The sequence below is a fragment of the Triturus cristatus genome, chromosome 10 (assembly GCF_964204655.1).
Source record: "Triturus cristatus chromosome 10, aTriCri1.1, whole genome shotgun sequence".
In the NCBI taxonomy this organism is placed as follows: Eukaryota; Metazoa; Chordata; class Amphibia; order Caudata; family Salamandridae; genus Triturus; species Triturus cristatus.
Genome location: NC_140593.1, coordinates 726,233,928 through 726,250,228, shown reverse-complemented (window position 1 = coordinate 726,250,228; position 16,301 = coordinate 726,233,928).

Below are 16,301 nucleotides of genomic sequence, written 5' to 3'. Positions count from 1 at the left end.
AACCTGTAGGCCAGAGTACGAGTCTAAGACCTAAGCTATTAGGCCAGAGTACGAGTCTAAGACCTGAGCTATTAGGCCATAGTAAGAGTTAAGACCTTAACGAGTAGGCCAGAGTACGAGTCTAAGACCTTAGCTATTAGGCCAGAGTAAGAGTTAAGACCTTAACCAGTAGGCCAGAGTAAGAGTTAAGACCTTAATCAGTAGGCCAGAGTACGAGTCTAAGACCTTAGCTATTAGACCAGAGTAAGAGTTAAGACCTTAGCTATTAGGCCAGAGTAAGAGTTAAGACCTTAACCAGTAGGCCAAAGTAAGAGTTAAGACCTTAACCATTAGGCCAGAGTACGAGTCTAGGACATTAGCTATTAGGCCAGAGTAAGAGTTAAGACCTTAACCACTAGGCCAGAGTAAGAGTTAAGACCTTAACCTGTAAGCCGGAGTAAGAGTTAAGACCTTAACCTGTAGGCCATAGTACAAGTCTAAGACCTTAACCATTAGGCCAGATTACGAGTCTAAGACCTTAGCTATTAGGCCAGAGTAAGAGTTAAGACCTTAACCAGTAGGCCAGATTAAGAATTAAGACCTTAGCTATTAGGCCAGAGTAAGAGTTAAGACCTTAAGAAGTAGGCCAGAGTAAGAGTTAAGACCTTAACCATTAGGCCAGAGTACGAGTCTAAGACCTTAGCTATTAGGCCAGAGTAAGAGTTAAGACCTTAGCTATTAGGCCAGAGTAAGTGTTAAGACCTTAACCAGTAGGCCAGAGTACGAGTCTAAGACCTTAGCTATTAGGCCAGAGTAAGAGTTCAGACCTTAGCTATTAGGCCAGAGTAAGAATTAAGACCTTAACCAGTAGGTCAGAGTAAGAGTTAATACCTTAACCTGTAGGCCAGCGTATGAGTCTAAGACCTTTGCTATTAGGCCAGAGTAAGAGTGCAGACCTTAGCTATTAGGCCAGAGTAAGAGTTAAGACCTTAACCAGTAGGCCAGAGTAAGATTTAAGACCTTAACCAGTAGGCCAGAGTAAGATTTAAGACATTAACCTGTAGGCCAGAGTACAAGTTAAGACCTTAACCAGTAGGCCAGAGTAAGAGTTAAAACCTTAACCAGTAGGCCAGAGTAAGAGTTAAGACCTTAACCAGTAGGCCAGAGTAAGAGTTAAGACCTTAACCAGAGGCCAGATTAAGAGTTAAGACCTTAACCTGTAGGCCAGAGTAAGAGTTAAGACCTTAACCAGTAGGCCAGAGTAAGAATTAAGACCTTAGCTTTTAGGCCAGAGTAAGAGTTAAGACCTTAAGAAGTAGGCCCGAGTAAGAGTTAAGACCTTAACCAGTAGGCCAGAGTAAGAGTTAAGACCTTAACCAGTAGGCCAGAGTATGTGTCTGATACCTTAGCTATTAGGCCATAGTATGAGTTAAGACCTTAGCTATTAGTCCAGAGTAATAGTTAAGACCTTAACCATTAGGCCAGAGTACGAGTTAAGACCTTAACCAGTAGGCCAGAGTAAGAGTTAAGACCTTAACCTGTAGGCCATAGTATGAGTCTAAGACCTTAGCTATTAGGCCAGAGTAAGAGTTAAGACCTTAGCTATTAGGCCAGAGTAAGAGTTAAGACCTTAACCATTAGGCCAGAGTACGAGTCTAAGACATTAGCTATTAGGCCAGAGTAAGAGTTAAGACCTTAACCAGTAGGCCAGAGTAAGAAATAAGACCTTAGCTATTAGGCCAGAGTAAGAGTTAAGACCTTAAGAAGTAGGCCTGAGTAAGAGTTAAGACCTTAACCATTAGGCCAGAGTACGAGTCTAAGACCTTAGTTATTAAGCCAGAGTAAGAGTTAAGACCTTAACCAGTAGGCCAGAGTAAGAGTTAAGACCTTAACCAGTAGGCAAGAGTAAGAGTCTAAGACCTTAGCTATTAGGCCAGAGTAAGAGTTAAGACCGTAGCTATTTGGCCAGTGTAAGAGTTAAGACCTTAACCAGTAGGCCAGAGTAAGAGTTAAGACCTTAGCTATTAGGCCAGAGTAGGAGTTAAGACCTTAGCTATTAGGCCAGAGTAAGAGTTAAGACCTTAACCAGAATGCCAGAGTAAGACTTTAACCAGTAGGCCAGAGTAAGAGTTCGGACCTTAACCTGTAGGCCATAGTACGAGTCTAAGACCTTAGCTATTAGGCCAGAGTAAGCGTTAAGACCTTAACCAGTAGGCCAGAGAAAGAGATAAAACCTTAACCTGTAGGCCAGAGTACGAGTCTAAGACCTTAGCTATTAGGCCAGAGTAAGAGTTAAGACCTTAACCATTAGGCCAGAGTACGAGTCTAAGACCTTAGCCATTGGGCCAGAGTAAGAGTTAAGACCTCAGCTATTAGGCCAGAGTACGAGTCTAATACCTTTTGCTATTAGGCCAGAGTAAGAGTTAAGACCTTAACCAGTAGGCCAGAGTAAGAGTTAAGACTTTAACCAGTTGGCCAGAGTAAGAGTCTAAGACCTTAACCTGTAGGCCAGAGTACGAGTCTAAGACCTTAGCTATTAGGCCAGAGTAAGAGTTAAGACCTTAACCATTAGGCTAGAGTACGAGTCTAAGACCTTAGTTATTGGGCCAGAGTAAGAGTTAAGACCTTAGCTATTAGGCCAGACTAAGAGTTAAGACCTTAGCTATTAGGCCAGAGTAAGAGTTAAGACCTTAACCTGTAGGCCAGAGTACGAGTCTAAGACCTTAGTTATTGGGCCAGAGTAAGAGTTAAGACCTTAGCTATTAGGCCAGAGTAAGAGTTAAGACCTTAACCAGTAGGCCAGAGTAAGAGTTAAGACCTTAACCAGTAGGCCAGAGTAAGAGTTAGGACCTTAACCAGTAGGCCAGATTAAGAGTTAAGACCTTAACCTGTAGGCCAGAGTACGAGTTAAGACCTTAACCATTAGGCCAGAGTACGAGTCTAAGACCTTAAACTGTAGGCTATAGTACGAGTCTAAGACCTTAGCTATTAGGCCAGAGTAAGAGTTAAGACCTTAACCAGTAGGCCAGAGTACGTGTCTAATACCTTAGCTATTAGGCCATAGTATGAGTTAAGACCTTAGCTATTAGTCCAGAGTAAGAGTTAAGACCTTAACCATTAGGCCAGTGTAAGACTTAAGACCTTAACCAGTAGGCCAGAGAAAGGGTTAAGACCTTAACCTGTAGGCCATAGTATGAGTCTAAGACCTTAGCTATTAGGCCAGAGTAAGTGTTAAGACCTTAACCAGTAGGCCAGAGTAAGAGTTAAGACCTTAACCATTAGGCCAGAGTACGAGTCTAAGACCTTAGCTATTAGGCCAGAGTAAGAGTTAAGACCTTAAGCAGTAGGCCAGAGTAAGAGTTAAGACCTTAACCAGTAGGCCAGAGTAAGAGTTAAGACCTCAACCATAAGGCCAGAGTGTGAGTCTAAGACCTTAGCTATTAGGCCAGAGTAAGAGTTAAGACCTTAGCTATTAGGCAAGAGTACGAGTCTAAGACCTTAGCTATTAGGCCAGAGTAAGAGTTAAGACCTTAACCAGTAGGCCAGAGTACAAGTCTAAGACCTTAGCTATTAGGCCAGAGTACGAGTCTAAGACCTTGGCTATTAGGCCAGTTTAAGAGTTAAGACCTTAACCATTAGGCCAGAGTAAGAGTTAAGACTTTAACCAGTAGGCCGGAGTAAGAGTTAAGACCTTAACCTGAAGGCCAGAGTACGAGTCTAAGACCTTAGCTATTAGGCCAGAGTAAGAGTTAAGACCTTAACCATTAGGCCAGAGTACGAGTCTAAGACCTTAGCTATTGGGCCAGAGTAGGAGTTAAGACCTTAGCTATTAAGCCAGAGTAAGAGTTAAGACCTTAGCTATTAGGCCAGAGTAAGAGTTAAGACTTTAACCTGTAGGCCAGAGTACGAGTCTAAGACCTAAGCTATTAGGCCAGAGTACGAGTCTAAGACCTGAGCTATTAGGCCATAGTAAGAGTTAAGACCTTAACGAGTAGGCCAGAGTACGAGTCTAAGACCTTAGCTATTAGGCCAGAGTAAGAGTTAAGACCTTAACCAGTAGGCCAGAGTAAGAGTTAAGACCTTAATCAGTAGGCCAGAGTACGAGTCTAAGACCTTAGCTATTAGACCAGAGTAAGAGTTAAGACCTTAGCTATTAGGCCAGAGTAAGAGTTAAGACCTTAACCAGTAGGCCAAAGTAAGAGTTAAGACCTTAACCATTAGGCCAGAGTACGAGTCTAGGACATTAGCTATTAGGCCAGAGTAAGAGTTAAGACCTTAACCACTAGGCCAGAGTAAGAGTTAAGACCTTAACCTGTAAGCCGGAGTAAGAGTTAAGACCTTAACCTGTAGGCCATAGTACAAGTCTAAGACCTTAACCATTAGGCCAGATTACGAGTCTAAGACCTTAGCTATTAGGCCAGAGTAAGAGTTAAGACCTTAACCAGTAGGCCAGATTAAGAATTAAGACCTTAGCTATTAGGCCAGAGTAAGAGTTAAGACCTTAAGAAGTAGGCCAGAGTAAGAGTTAAGACCTTAACCATTAGGCCAGAGTACGAGTCTAAGACCTTAGATATTAGGCCAGAGTAAGAGTTAAGACCTTAGCTATTAGGCCAGAGTAAGTGTTAAGACCTTAACCAGTAGGCCAGAGTACGAGTCTAAGACCTTAGCTATTAGGCCAGAGTAAGAGTTCAGACCTTAGCTATTAGGCCAGAGTAAGAATTAAGACCTTAACCAGTAGGTCAGAGTAAGAGTTAATACCTTAACCTGTAGGCCAGCGTATGAGTCTAAGACCTTTGCTATTAGGCCAGAGTAAGAGTGCAGACCTTAGCTATTAGGCCAGAGTAAGAGTTAAGACCTTAACCAGTAGGCCAGAGTAAGATTTAAGACCTTAACCAGTAGGCCAGAGTAAGATTTAAGACATTAACCTGTAGGCCAGAGTACAAGTTAAGACCTTAACCAGTAGGCCAGAGTAAGAGTTAAAACCTTAACCAGTAGGCCAGAGTAAGAGTTAAGACCTTAACCAGTAGGCCAGAGTAAGAGTTAAGACCTTAACCAGAGGCCAGATTAAGAGTTAAGACCTTAACCTGTAGGCCAGAGTAAGAGTTAAGACCTTAACCAGTAGGCCAGAGTAAGAATTAAGACCTTAGCTTTTAGGCCAGAGTAAGAGTTAAGACCTTAAGAAGTAGGCCCGAGTAAGAGTTAAGACCTTAACCAGTAGGCCAGAGTAAGAGTTAAGACCTTAACCAGTAGGCCAGAGTATGTGTCTGATACCTTAGCTATTAGGCCATAGTATGAGTTAAGACCTTAGCTATTAGTCCAGAGTAATAGTTAAGACCTTAACCATTAGGCCAGAGTACGAGTTAAGACCTTAACCAGTAGGCCAGAGTAAGAGTTAAGACCTTAACCTGTAGGCCATAGTATGAGTCTAAGACCTTAGCTATTAGGCCAGAGTAAGAGTTAAGACCTTAGCTATTAGGCCAGAGTAAGAGTTAAGACCTTAACCATTAGGCCAGAGTACGAGTCTAAGACATTAGCTATTAGGCCAGAGTAAGAGTTAAGACCTTAACCAGTAGGCCAGAGTAAGAAATAAGACCTTAGCTATTAGGCCAGAGTAAGAGTTAAGACCTTAAGAAGTAGGCCTGAGTAAGAGTTAAGACCTTAACCATTAGGCCAGAGTACGAGTCTAAGACCTTAGTTATTAAGCCAGAGTAAGAGTTAAGACCTTAACCAGTAGGCCAGAGTAAGAGTTAAGACCTTAACCAGTAGGCAAGAGTAAGAGTCTAAGACCTTAGCTATTAGGCCAGAGAAAGAGTTAAGACCGTAGCTATTTGGCCAGTGTAAGAGTTAAGACCTTAACCAGTAGGCCAGAGTAAGAGTTAAGACCTTAGCTATTAGGCCAGAGTAGGAGTTAAGACCTTAGCTATTAGGCCAGAGTAAGAGTTAAGACCTTAACCAGAATGCCAGAGTAAGACTTTAACCAGTAGGCCAGAGTAAGAGTTCAGACCTTAACCTGTAGGCCATAGTACGAGTCTAAGACCTTAGCTATTAGGCCAGAGTAAGCGTTAAGACCTTAACCAGTAGGCCAGAGAAAGAGATAAAACCTTAACCTGTAGGCCAGAGTACGAGTCTAAGACCTTAGCTATTAGGCCAGAGTAAGAGTTAAGACCTTAACCATTAGGCCAGAGTACGAGTCTAAGACCTTAGCCATTGGGCCAGAGTAAGAGTTAAGACCTCATCTATTAGGCCAGAGTACGAGTCTAATACCTTTTGCTATTAGGCCAGAGTAAGAGTTAAGACCTTAACCAGTAGGCCAGAGTAAGAGTTAAGACTTTAACCAGTTGGCCAGAGTAAGAGTCTAAGACCTTAACCTGTAGGCCAGAGTACGAGTCTAAGACCTTAGCTATTAGGCCAGAGTAAGAGTTAAGACCTTAACCATTAGGCTAGAGTACGAGTCTAAGACCTTAGTTATTGGGCCAGAGTAAGAGTTAAGACCTTAGCTATTAGGCCAGACTAAGAGTTAAGACCTTAGCTATTAGGCCAGAGTAAGAGTTAAGACCTTAACCTGTAGGCCAGAGTACGAGTCTAAGACCTTAGTTATTGGGCCAGAGTAAGAGTTAAGACCTTAGCTATTAGGCCAGAGTATGAGTTAAGACCTTAGCTATTAGTCCAGAGTAAGAGTTAAGACCTTAACCATTAGGCCAGAGTACGAGTTAAGACCTTAACCACTAGGCCAGAGTAAGAGTTAAGACCTTAACCTGTAGGCCAGCGTATGAGTCTAAGACCTTTGCTATTAGGCCAGAGTAAGAGTGCAGACCTTAGCTATTAGGCCAGAGTAAGAGTTAAGACCTTAACCAGTAGGCCAGAGTAAGATTTAAGACATTAACCTGTAGGCCAGAGTACAAGTTAAGACCTTAACCAGTAGGCCAGAGTAAGAGTTAAAACCTTAACCAGTAGGCCAGAGTAAGAGTTAAGACCTTAACCAGTAGGCCAGAGTAAGAGTTAAGACCTTAACCAGAGGCCAGATTAAGAGTTAAGACCTTAACCTGTAGGCCAGAGTAAGAGTTAAGACCTTAACCAGTAGGCCAGAGTAAGAATTAAGACCTTAGCTTTTAGGCCAGAGTAAGAGTTAAGACCTTAAGAAGTAGGCCCGAGTAAGAGTTAAGACCTTAACCAGTAGGCCAGAGTAAGAGTTAAGACCTTAACCAGTAGGCCAGAGTATGTGTCTGATACCTTAGCTATTAGGCCATAGTATGAGTTAAGACCTTAGCTATTAGTCCAGAGTAAGAGTTAAGACCTTAACCATTAGGCCAGAGTACGAGTTAAGACCTTAACCAGTAGGCCAGAGTAAGAGTTAAGACCTTAACCTGTAGGCCATAGTATGAGTCTAAGACCTTAGCTATTAGGCCAGAGTAAGAGTTAAGACCTTAGCTATTAGGCCAGAGTAAGAGTTAAGACCTTAACCATTAGGCCAGAGTACGAGTCTAAGACATTAGCTATTAGGCCAGAGTAAGAGTTAAGACCTTAACCAGTAGGCCAGAGTAAGAAATAAGACCTTAGCTATTAGGCCAGAGTAAGAGTTAAGACCTTAAGAAGTAGGCCTGAGTAAGAGTTAAGACCTTAACCATTAGGCCAGAGTACGAGTCTAAGACCTTAGTTATTAGGCCAGAGTAAGAGTTAAGACCTTAACCAGTAGGCCAGAGTAAGAGTTAAGACCTTAACCAGTAGGCAAGAGTAAGAGTCTAAGACCTTAGCTATTAGGCCAGAGTAAGAGTTAAGACCGTAGCTATTTGGCCAGAGTAAGAGTTAAGACCTTAACCAGTAGGCCAGAGTAAGAGTTAAGACCTTAGCTATTAGGCCAGAGTAGGAGTTAAGACCTTAGCTATTAGGCCAGAGTAAGAGTTAAGACCTTAACCAGAATGCCAGAGTAAGACTTAAGACTTTAACCAGTAGGCCAGAGTAAGAGTTCAGACCTTAACCTGTAGGCCATAGTACGAGTCTAAGACCTTAGCTATTAGGCCAGAGTAAGCGTTAAGACCTTAACCAGTAGGCCAGAGAAAGAGATAAGACCTTAACCTGTAGGCCAGAGTACGAGTCTAAGACCTTAGCTATTAGGCCAGAGTAAGAGTTAAGACCTTAACCATTAGGCCAGAGTACGAGTCTAAGACCTTAGCCATTGGGCCAGAGTAAGAGTTAAGACCTCAGCTATTAGGCCAGAGTACGAGTCTAATACCTTTTGCTATTAGGCCAGAGTAAGAGTTAAGACCTTAACCAGTAGGCCAGAGTAAGAGTTAAGACTTTAACCAGTAGGCCAGAGTAAGAGTCTAAGACCTTAACCTGTAGGCCAGAGTACGAGTCTAAGACCTTAGCTATTAGGCCAGAGTAAGAGTTAAGACCTTAACCATTAGGCCAGAGTACGAGTCTAAGACCTTAGTTATTGGGCCAGAGTAAGAGTTAAGACCTTTGCTATTAGGCCAGAGTAAGAGTGCAGACCTTAGCTATTAGGCCAGAGTAAGAGTTAAGACCTTAACCAGTAGGCCAGAGTAAGATTTAAGACCTTAACCAGTAGGCCAGAGTAAGATTTAAGACATTAACCTGTAGGCCAGAGTACAAGTTAAGACCTTAACCAGTAGGCCAGAGTAAGAGTTAAAACCTTAACCAGTAGGCCAGAGTAAGAGTTAAGACCTTAACCAGTAGGCCAGAGTAAGAGTTAAGACCTTAACCAGAGGCCAGATTAAGAGTTAAGACCTTAACCTGTAGGCCAGAGTAAGAGTTAAGACCTTAACCAGTAGGCCAGAGTAAGAATTAAGACCTTAGCTTTTAGGCCAGAGTAAGAGTTAAGACCTTAAGAAGTAGGCCCGAGTAAGAGTTAAGACCTTAACCAGTAGGCCAGAGTAAGAGTTAAGACCTTAACCAGTAGGCCAGAGTATGTGTCTGATACCTTAGCTATTAGGCCATTGTATGAGTTAAGACCTTAGCTATTAGTCCAGAGTAAGAGTTAAGACCTTAACCATTAGGCCAGAGTACGAGTTAAGACCTTAACCAGTAGGCCAGAGTAAGAGTTAAGACCTTAACCTGTAGGCCATAGTATGAGTCTAAGACCTTAGCTATTAGGCCAGAGTAAGAGTTAAGACCTTAGCTATTAGGCCAGAGTAAGAGTTAAGACCTTAACCATTAGGCCAGAGTACGAGTCTAAGACATTAGCTATTAGGCCAGAGTAAGAGTTAAGACCTTAACCAGTAGGCCAGAGTAAGAAATAAGACCTTAGCTATTAGGCCAGAGTAAGAGTTAAGACCTTAAGAAGTAGGCCTGAGTAAGAGTTAAGACCTTAACCATTAGGCCAGAGTACGAGTCTAAGACCTTAGTTATTAGGCCAGAGTAAGAGTTAAGACCTTAACCAGTAGGCCAGAGTAAGAGTTAAGACCTTAACCAGTAGGCAAGAGTAAGAGTCTAAGACCTTAGCTATTAGGCCAGAGTAAGAGTTAAGACCGTAGCTATTTGGCCAGAGTAAGAGTTAAGACCTTAACCAGTAGGCCAGAGTAAGAGTTAAGACCTTAGCTATTAGGCCAGAGTAGGAGTTAAGACCTTAGCTATTAGGCCAGAGTAAGAGTTAAGACCTTAACCAGAATGCCAGAGTAAGACTTAAGACTTTAACCAGTAGGCCAGAGTAAGAGTTCAGACCTTAACCTGTAGGCCATAGTACGAGTCTAAGACCTTAGCTATTAGGCCAGAGTAAGCGTTAAGACCTTAACCAGTAGGCCAGAGAAAGAGATAAGACCTTAACCTGTAGGCCAGAGTACGAGTCTAAGACCTTAGCTATTAGGCCAGAGTAAGAGTTAAGACCTTAACCATTAGGCCAGAGTACGAGTCTAAGACCTTAGCCATTGGGCCAGAGTAAGAGTTAAGACCTCAGCTATTAGGCCAGAGTACGAGTCTAATACCTTTTGCTATTAGGCCAGAGTAAGAGTTAAGACCTTAACCAGTAGGCCAGAGTAAGAGTTAAGACTTTAACCAGTAGGCCAGAGTAAGAGTCTAAGACCTTAACCTGTAGGCCAGAGTACGAGTCTAAGACCTTAGCTATTAGGCCAGAGTAAGAGTTCAGACCTTAACCATTAGGCCAGAGTACGAGTCTAAGACCTTAGTTATTGGGCCAGAGTAAGAGTTAAGACCTTAGCTATTAGGCCAGACTAAGAGTTAAGACCTTAGCTATTAGGCCAGAGTAAGAGTTAAGACCTTAACCTGTAGGCCAGAGTACGAGTCTAAGACCTTAGTTATTGGGCCAGAGTAAGAGTTAAGACCTTAGCTATTAGGCCAGAGTATGAGTTAAGACCTTAGCTATTAGTCCAGAGTAAGAGTTAAGACCTTAACCATTAGGCCAGAGTACGAGCTAAGACCTTAACCACTAGGCCAGAGTAAGAGTTAAGACCTTAACCTGTAGGCCAGCGTATGAGTCTAAGACCTTTGCTATTAGGCCAGAGTAAGAGTGCAGACCTTAGCTATTAGGCCAGAGTAAGAGTTAAGACCTTAACCAGTAGGCCAGAGTAAGATTTAAGACCTTAACCAGTAGGCCACAGTAAGATTTAAGACATTAACCTGTAGGCCAGAGTACAAGTTAAGACCTTAACCAGTAGGCCAGAGTAAGAGTTAAAACCTTAACCAGTAGGCCAGAGTAAGAGTTAAGACCTTAACCAGTAGGCCAGAGTAAGAGTTAAGACCTTAACCAGAGGCCAGATTAAGAGTTAAGACCTTAACCTGTAGGCCAGAGTAAGAGTTAAGACCTTAACCAGTAGGCCAGAGTAAGAATTAAGACCTTAGCTTTTAGGCCAGAGTAAGAGTTAAGACCTTAAGAAGTAGGCCCGAGTAAGAGTTAAGACCTTAACCAGTAGGCCAGAGTAAGAGTTCAGACCTTAACCAGTAGGCCAGAGTATGTGTCTGATACCTTAGCTATTAGGCCATAGTATGAGTTAAGACCTTAGCTATTAGTCCAGAGTAAGAGTTAAGACCTTAACCATTAGGCCAGAGTACGAGTTAAGACATTAACCAGTAGGCCAGAGTAAGAGTTAAGACCTTAACCTGTACACCATAGTATGAGTCTAAGACCTTAGCTATTAGGCCAGAGTAAGAGTTAAGACCTTAGCTATTAGGCCAGAGTAAGAGTTAAGACTTTAACCATTAGGCCAGAGTACGAGTCTAAGACATTAGCTATTAGGCCAGAGTAAGAGTTAAGACCTTAACCAGTAGGCCAGAGTAAGAAATAAGACCTTAGCTATTAGGCCAGAGTAAGAGTTAAGACCTTAAGAAGTAGGCCTGAGTAAGAGTTAAGACCTTAACCATTAGGCCAGAGTACGAGTCTAAGACCTTAGTTATTAGGCCAGAGTAAGAGTTAAGACCTTAACCAGTAGGCCAGAGTAAGAGTTAATACCTTAACCAGTAGGCAAGAGTAAGAGTCTAAGACCTTAGCTATTAGGCCAGAGTAAGAGTTAAGAACGTAGCTATTTGGCCAGAGTAAGAGTTAAGACCTTAACCAGTAGGCCAGAGTAAGAGTTAAGACCTTAGCTATTAGGCCAGAGTAGGAGTTAAGACCTTAGCTATTAGGCCAGAGTAAGAGTTAAGACGTTAACCAGAATGCCAGAGTAAGACTTAAGACTTTAACCAGTAGGCCAGAGTAAGAGTTCAGACCTTAACCTGTAGGCCATAGTACGAGTCTAAGACCTTAGCTATTAGGCCAGAGTAAGCGTTAAGACCTTAACCAGTAGGCCAGAGAAAGAGATAAGACCTTAACCTGTAGGCCAGAGTACGAGTCTAAGACCTTAGCTATTAGGCCAGAGTAAGAGTTAAGACCTTAACCATTAGGCCAGAGTACGAGTCTAAGACCTTAGCCATTGGGCCAGAGTAAGAGTTAAGACCTCAGCTATTAGGCCAGAGTACGAGTCTAATACCTTTTGCTATTAGGCCAGAGTAAGAGTTAAGACCTTAACCAGTAGGCCAGAGTAAGAGTTAAGACTTTAACCAGTAGGCCAGAGTAAGAGTCTAAGACCTTAACCTGTAGGCCAGAGTACGAGTCTAAGACCTTAGCTATTATGCCAGAGTAAGAGTTAAGACCTTAACCATTAGGCCAGAGTACGAGTCTAAGACCTTAGTTATTGGGCCAGAGTAAGAGTTAAGACCTTAGCTATTAGGCCAGACTAAGAGTTAAGACCTTAGCTATTAGGCCAGAGTAAGAGTTAAGACCTGAACCTGTAGGCCAGAGTACGAGTCTAAGACCTTAGTTATTGGGCCAGAGTAAGAGTTAAGACCTTAGCTATTAGGCCAGAGTATGAGTTAAGACCTTAGCTATTAGTCCAGAGTAAGAGTTAAGACCTTAACCATTAGGCCAGAGTACGAGCTAAGACCTTAACCACTAGGCCAGAGTAAGAGTTAAGAACTTAACCTGTAGGCCATAGTATGAGTCTAAGACCTTAGCTATTAGGCCAGAGTAAGAGTTGAGACCTTAGCTATTAGGCCAGAGTAAGAGTTAAGACCTTAACCATTAGGCCAGAGTATGAGTCTAATACATTAGCTATTAGGCAATAGTAAGAGTTAAGACCTTAACCAGTAGGCCAGAGTAAGAAATAAGACCTTAGCTATTAGGCCAGAGTAAGAGTTAAGACCTTAAGAAGTAGGCCTGAGTAAGAGTTAAGACCTTAACCATTAGGCCAGAGTACGAGTCTAAGACCTTAGTTATTAGGCCAGAGTAAGAGTTAAGACCTTAACCAGTAGGCCAGAGTAAGAGTTAAGACCTTAACCAGTAGGCCAGAGTAAGAGTCTAAGACCTAAGCTATTAGGCCAGATTACGAGTCTAAGACCTGAGCTATTAGGCCATAGTAAGAGTTAAGACCTTAACCAGTAGGCCAGAGTACGAGTCTAAGACCTTAGCTATTAGGCCAGAGTAAGAGTTAAGACCTTAACTAGTAGGCCAGAGTAAGAGTTAAGATCTTAACTAGTAGGCCAGAGTACGAGTCTAAGACCTTAGCTATTAGGCCAGAGTAAGAGATAAGACCTTAACCAGTAGGCCAAAGTAAGAGTTAAGACCTTAACCATTAGGCCAGAGTACGAGTCTAAGACATTAGCTATTAGGCCAGAGTTAGAGTTAAGACCTTAACCACTAGGCCAGAGTAAGAGTTAAGACCTTAACCTGTAAGCCAGAGTAAGAGTTAAGACCTTAACCTGTAGGCCATAGTACGAGTCTAAGACCTTAGCTATTAGGCCAGAGTAAGAGTTAAGACCTTAGCTATTAGGCCAGAGTAAGAGTTAAGACCTTAACCATTAGGCCAGAGTACGAGTCTAAGACCTTAGCTATTAGGCCAGAGTAAGAGTTAAGACCTTAACCAGTAGGCCAGAGTAAGAATTAAGATCTTAGCTATTAGGCCAGAGTAAGAGTTAAGACCTTAAGAAGTAGGCCAGAGTAAGAGTTAAGACCTTAACCATTAGGACAGAGTACAAGTCTAAGACCTTAGCTATTAGGCCAGAGTAAGAGTTAAGACCTCAGCTATTAGGCCAGAGTAAGCGTTAAGACCTTTGTGGTAAATAATTTAATTACCGGTACTATTTTTGATGCGGAAAATTAATAAGAATAACTCAGTAAAATAAGAGGCAGAATCCGTGGTATTAGAGGTTCGGAAAGGGCTTTATTCCTTATACAATTCGAATTGTAGGCATCAGATTCCATCACCACGGAGGTTCAGGAAGTGAAGGGCAATACATTATTCACAAGTAATCATTTTTATAGAAAAGGCATTACAGTGAAACAGATGCAGGAGGCGTAACAGCTGATAAAATAGATAAAGATATGCATACGTAACTAAAATAGGCGTAACTAGGCGTAACTAGAAAACGTCAGCTTACATGATGTCACAAATGGGTGGATCCATGAAAGAATTTCGCAATGTCAGCAGAAATACTTGGCAGAGATGCGCGCGCAGCAGCATGACGTATGATTGATGTGCAACTAGGGGGTGAAGGGGACTTGACATTCCGCTCTACATGTGGAGACAAAAGTCTAGGGGGTCAAGTCATCCCAATCCCAAATCATATCTAACATCCTATGTTTAAAGAACTATGTTATCCAAAAGGAAGGATCTCTCGGACAAAATCTAGTCTATACTGACTGTGAGTGCGTGTACAAGCGCCTAAGTGTCTACATGAGATGCGAGGGCAGAAATCTTCCATAGTAGCAGGGCTATGAATTACTTGCATAAAGACAGAGAAGCCGGGCCCCTTGCTCGGTAGCTGGAAGGATGTTTACCTAAACTACTAGACAGGAATGCATTGGATGAGGAGCGGAGCAGATAATCTTGAAGGTGAAATACAGTTTTTGGCAGGCAGACAGGCCGAGTCAGGCACCGTTAGCCGCGCAGGGAGTAGGACAAAGTTCATGGATACATATGCGAGCTCAGACTGGAGCTGTCAGAGGTAGAAGGCAGGAAAAGGCTTGATGGCAGAATTCAGGGCCTACTCGCCTGAACTGTAAAATGGAGTAAGTGAGCCATATAAAGTCGGTGGCCTTTCATACTTAGGAATGGAATATCCGGCCCATTCATGGCGGATCTGAAAGAGGACATGTTGACGGTGGACGCCCATGTGTTTGCGTCTTCATAACTGGAACTGGAGGGAACATACATGTACTTGTAACATATACATGGAGCCGTTGGGGTCTAAGATAGGGGACATAACTGGTCACAAAAATCCATATTTCCTCATTCCCTCCTTGTCCCCTACTGACCCTTAGGAGATATCAATCTTCATCAATCCATCGATCTGTTCATATAGCATCATTTGTTCTTCTTTCTTCTTCCGGGATCTTGAATGAAAACTTGGTGGTGGAATACACGATGTGGCGCACAGACCACAAATCGCTGGTCCACATTGAAGGCATAAGCAGCAACTGAATAGTATGAGAAGGCCAATACCCAGGAAGGATAGGACCCTCCATCCCCAGGCTGACAATACACTCCAAAACCAACCGGACCAAGTCCAGGTGCCTGGATTCTGGTGTATCTGGCTTACAATCTTATGAAGGCGAGTTATGGCTTTATATACAGATGGTGAATTTTCTGGGATGAATACGCAGCAACTTGATCCGATGACCCTACAAGCTCCGCCCCTATCGGCCAGGATGACGTCAAGGACAAGACGATTTTGAAGAACAACAATCCGCATCGCAGACTGCTCCTCTGTTAAGTTGCCTAAGGCAGAAATAGTTTCATTTACTACGGCTTCAAGGGTCCTAGTTAATCTACGTATCAGCTTACTATTGGTGACTGTACCTATATAGGGAAAGAGACCTTTATTAAAATCTGTATATTTTTCCCATGCCGTCTCAGTGTAATCGACAATTGGGAGATCTCTCCGTTCTCTATTGTGTACTAAATGAGTATTTCTGTGATAATCAGGAGGAGCTAGGAAAACAGGTGGCAAAAGGAATGCGATGTAACAGGTACCATCCCAATCTAAAGGCAGACGTATATATGCAGTCTGACCACATACGAAGTAGGAATGGCGAGAAGCTCTAAATGTAGATTTGCCTTGATCATTGAATTCTATTACAGTGGTGCATTTACTATGGCCCATATGTACGGAACCATTCTTTCTTACACACAATTCACCTTTAACTGGAAACACTGACATAGCGGGCAAAATTGGTGCAGCTTCGGATTCAACATTCAGGATCATGAGATTAAGCGTAAAATTACCTAATCCATATACTTCATTTTCTAGATCAGTTCCTGTTCTTTTGGGAAGTCCCTCCTTGTTAGGGTAGCAGACTTTGAGTAAAACTAGGTTCAGGTTTCCCCATACCCAATTGTCTTGATAAACTACTGAGTTTGAATCTAAGGAATTAATTAAACTAAACCATGCTCCACAGGAGCCATTGTGTGTGAACGGATATGGAAAGAGGGGCAGAATTCCCTTATAGTTCTGATAGGGAGGGAGTCGGCCGCATATCCAACAATTGGTAGCATTGCTTGTCTGATGGGAATGATGTAACATACTAATAAAAGTGTTATTGCGCAGCGCAAATCTATAGGACAACTCATGCGGGGGTAATTCACTAAAAGAATGTTCAGCAGTAACATTGTAAACATGTTTAGAAATAGGATAATATATGTGCAACAGTACACTTGCAGCAATGATCAGAAGACTTAAGAAAAACAAAATTAATAATGTCACTGTGCAATGACTACGCAGTGATTTACAGTACGTATGCTTTTTCAACTGCATCTTTCGATTTCTTTCTCTATTCAGGTCTAGGGGATACATGTCAGAGACAAATTCAACCGATTCAC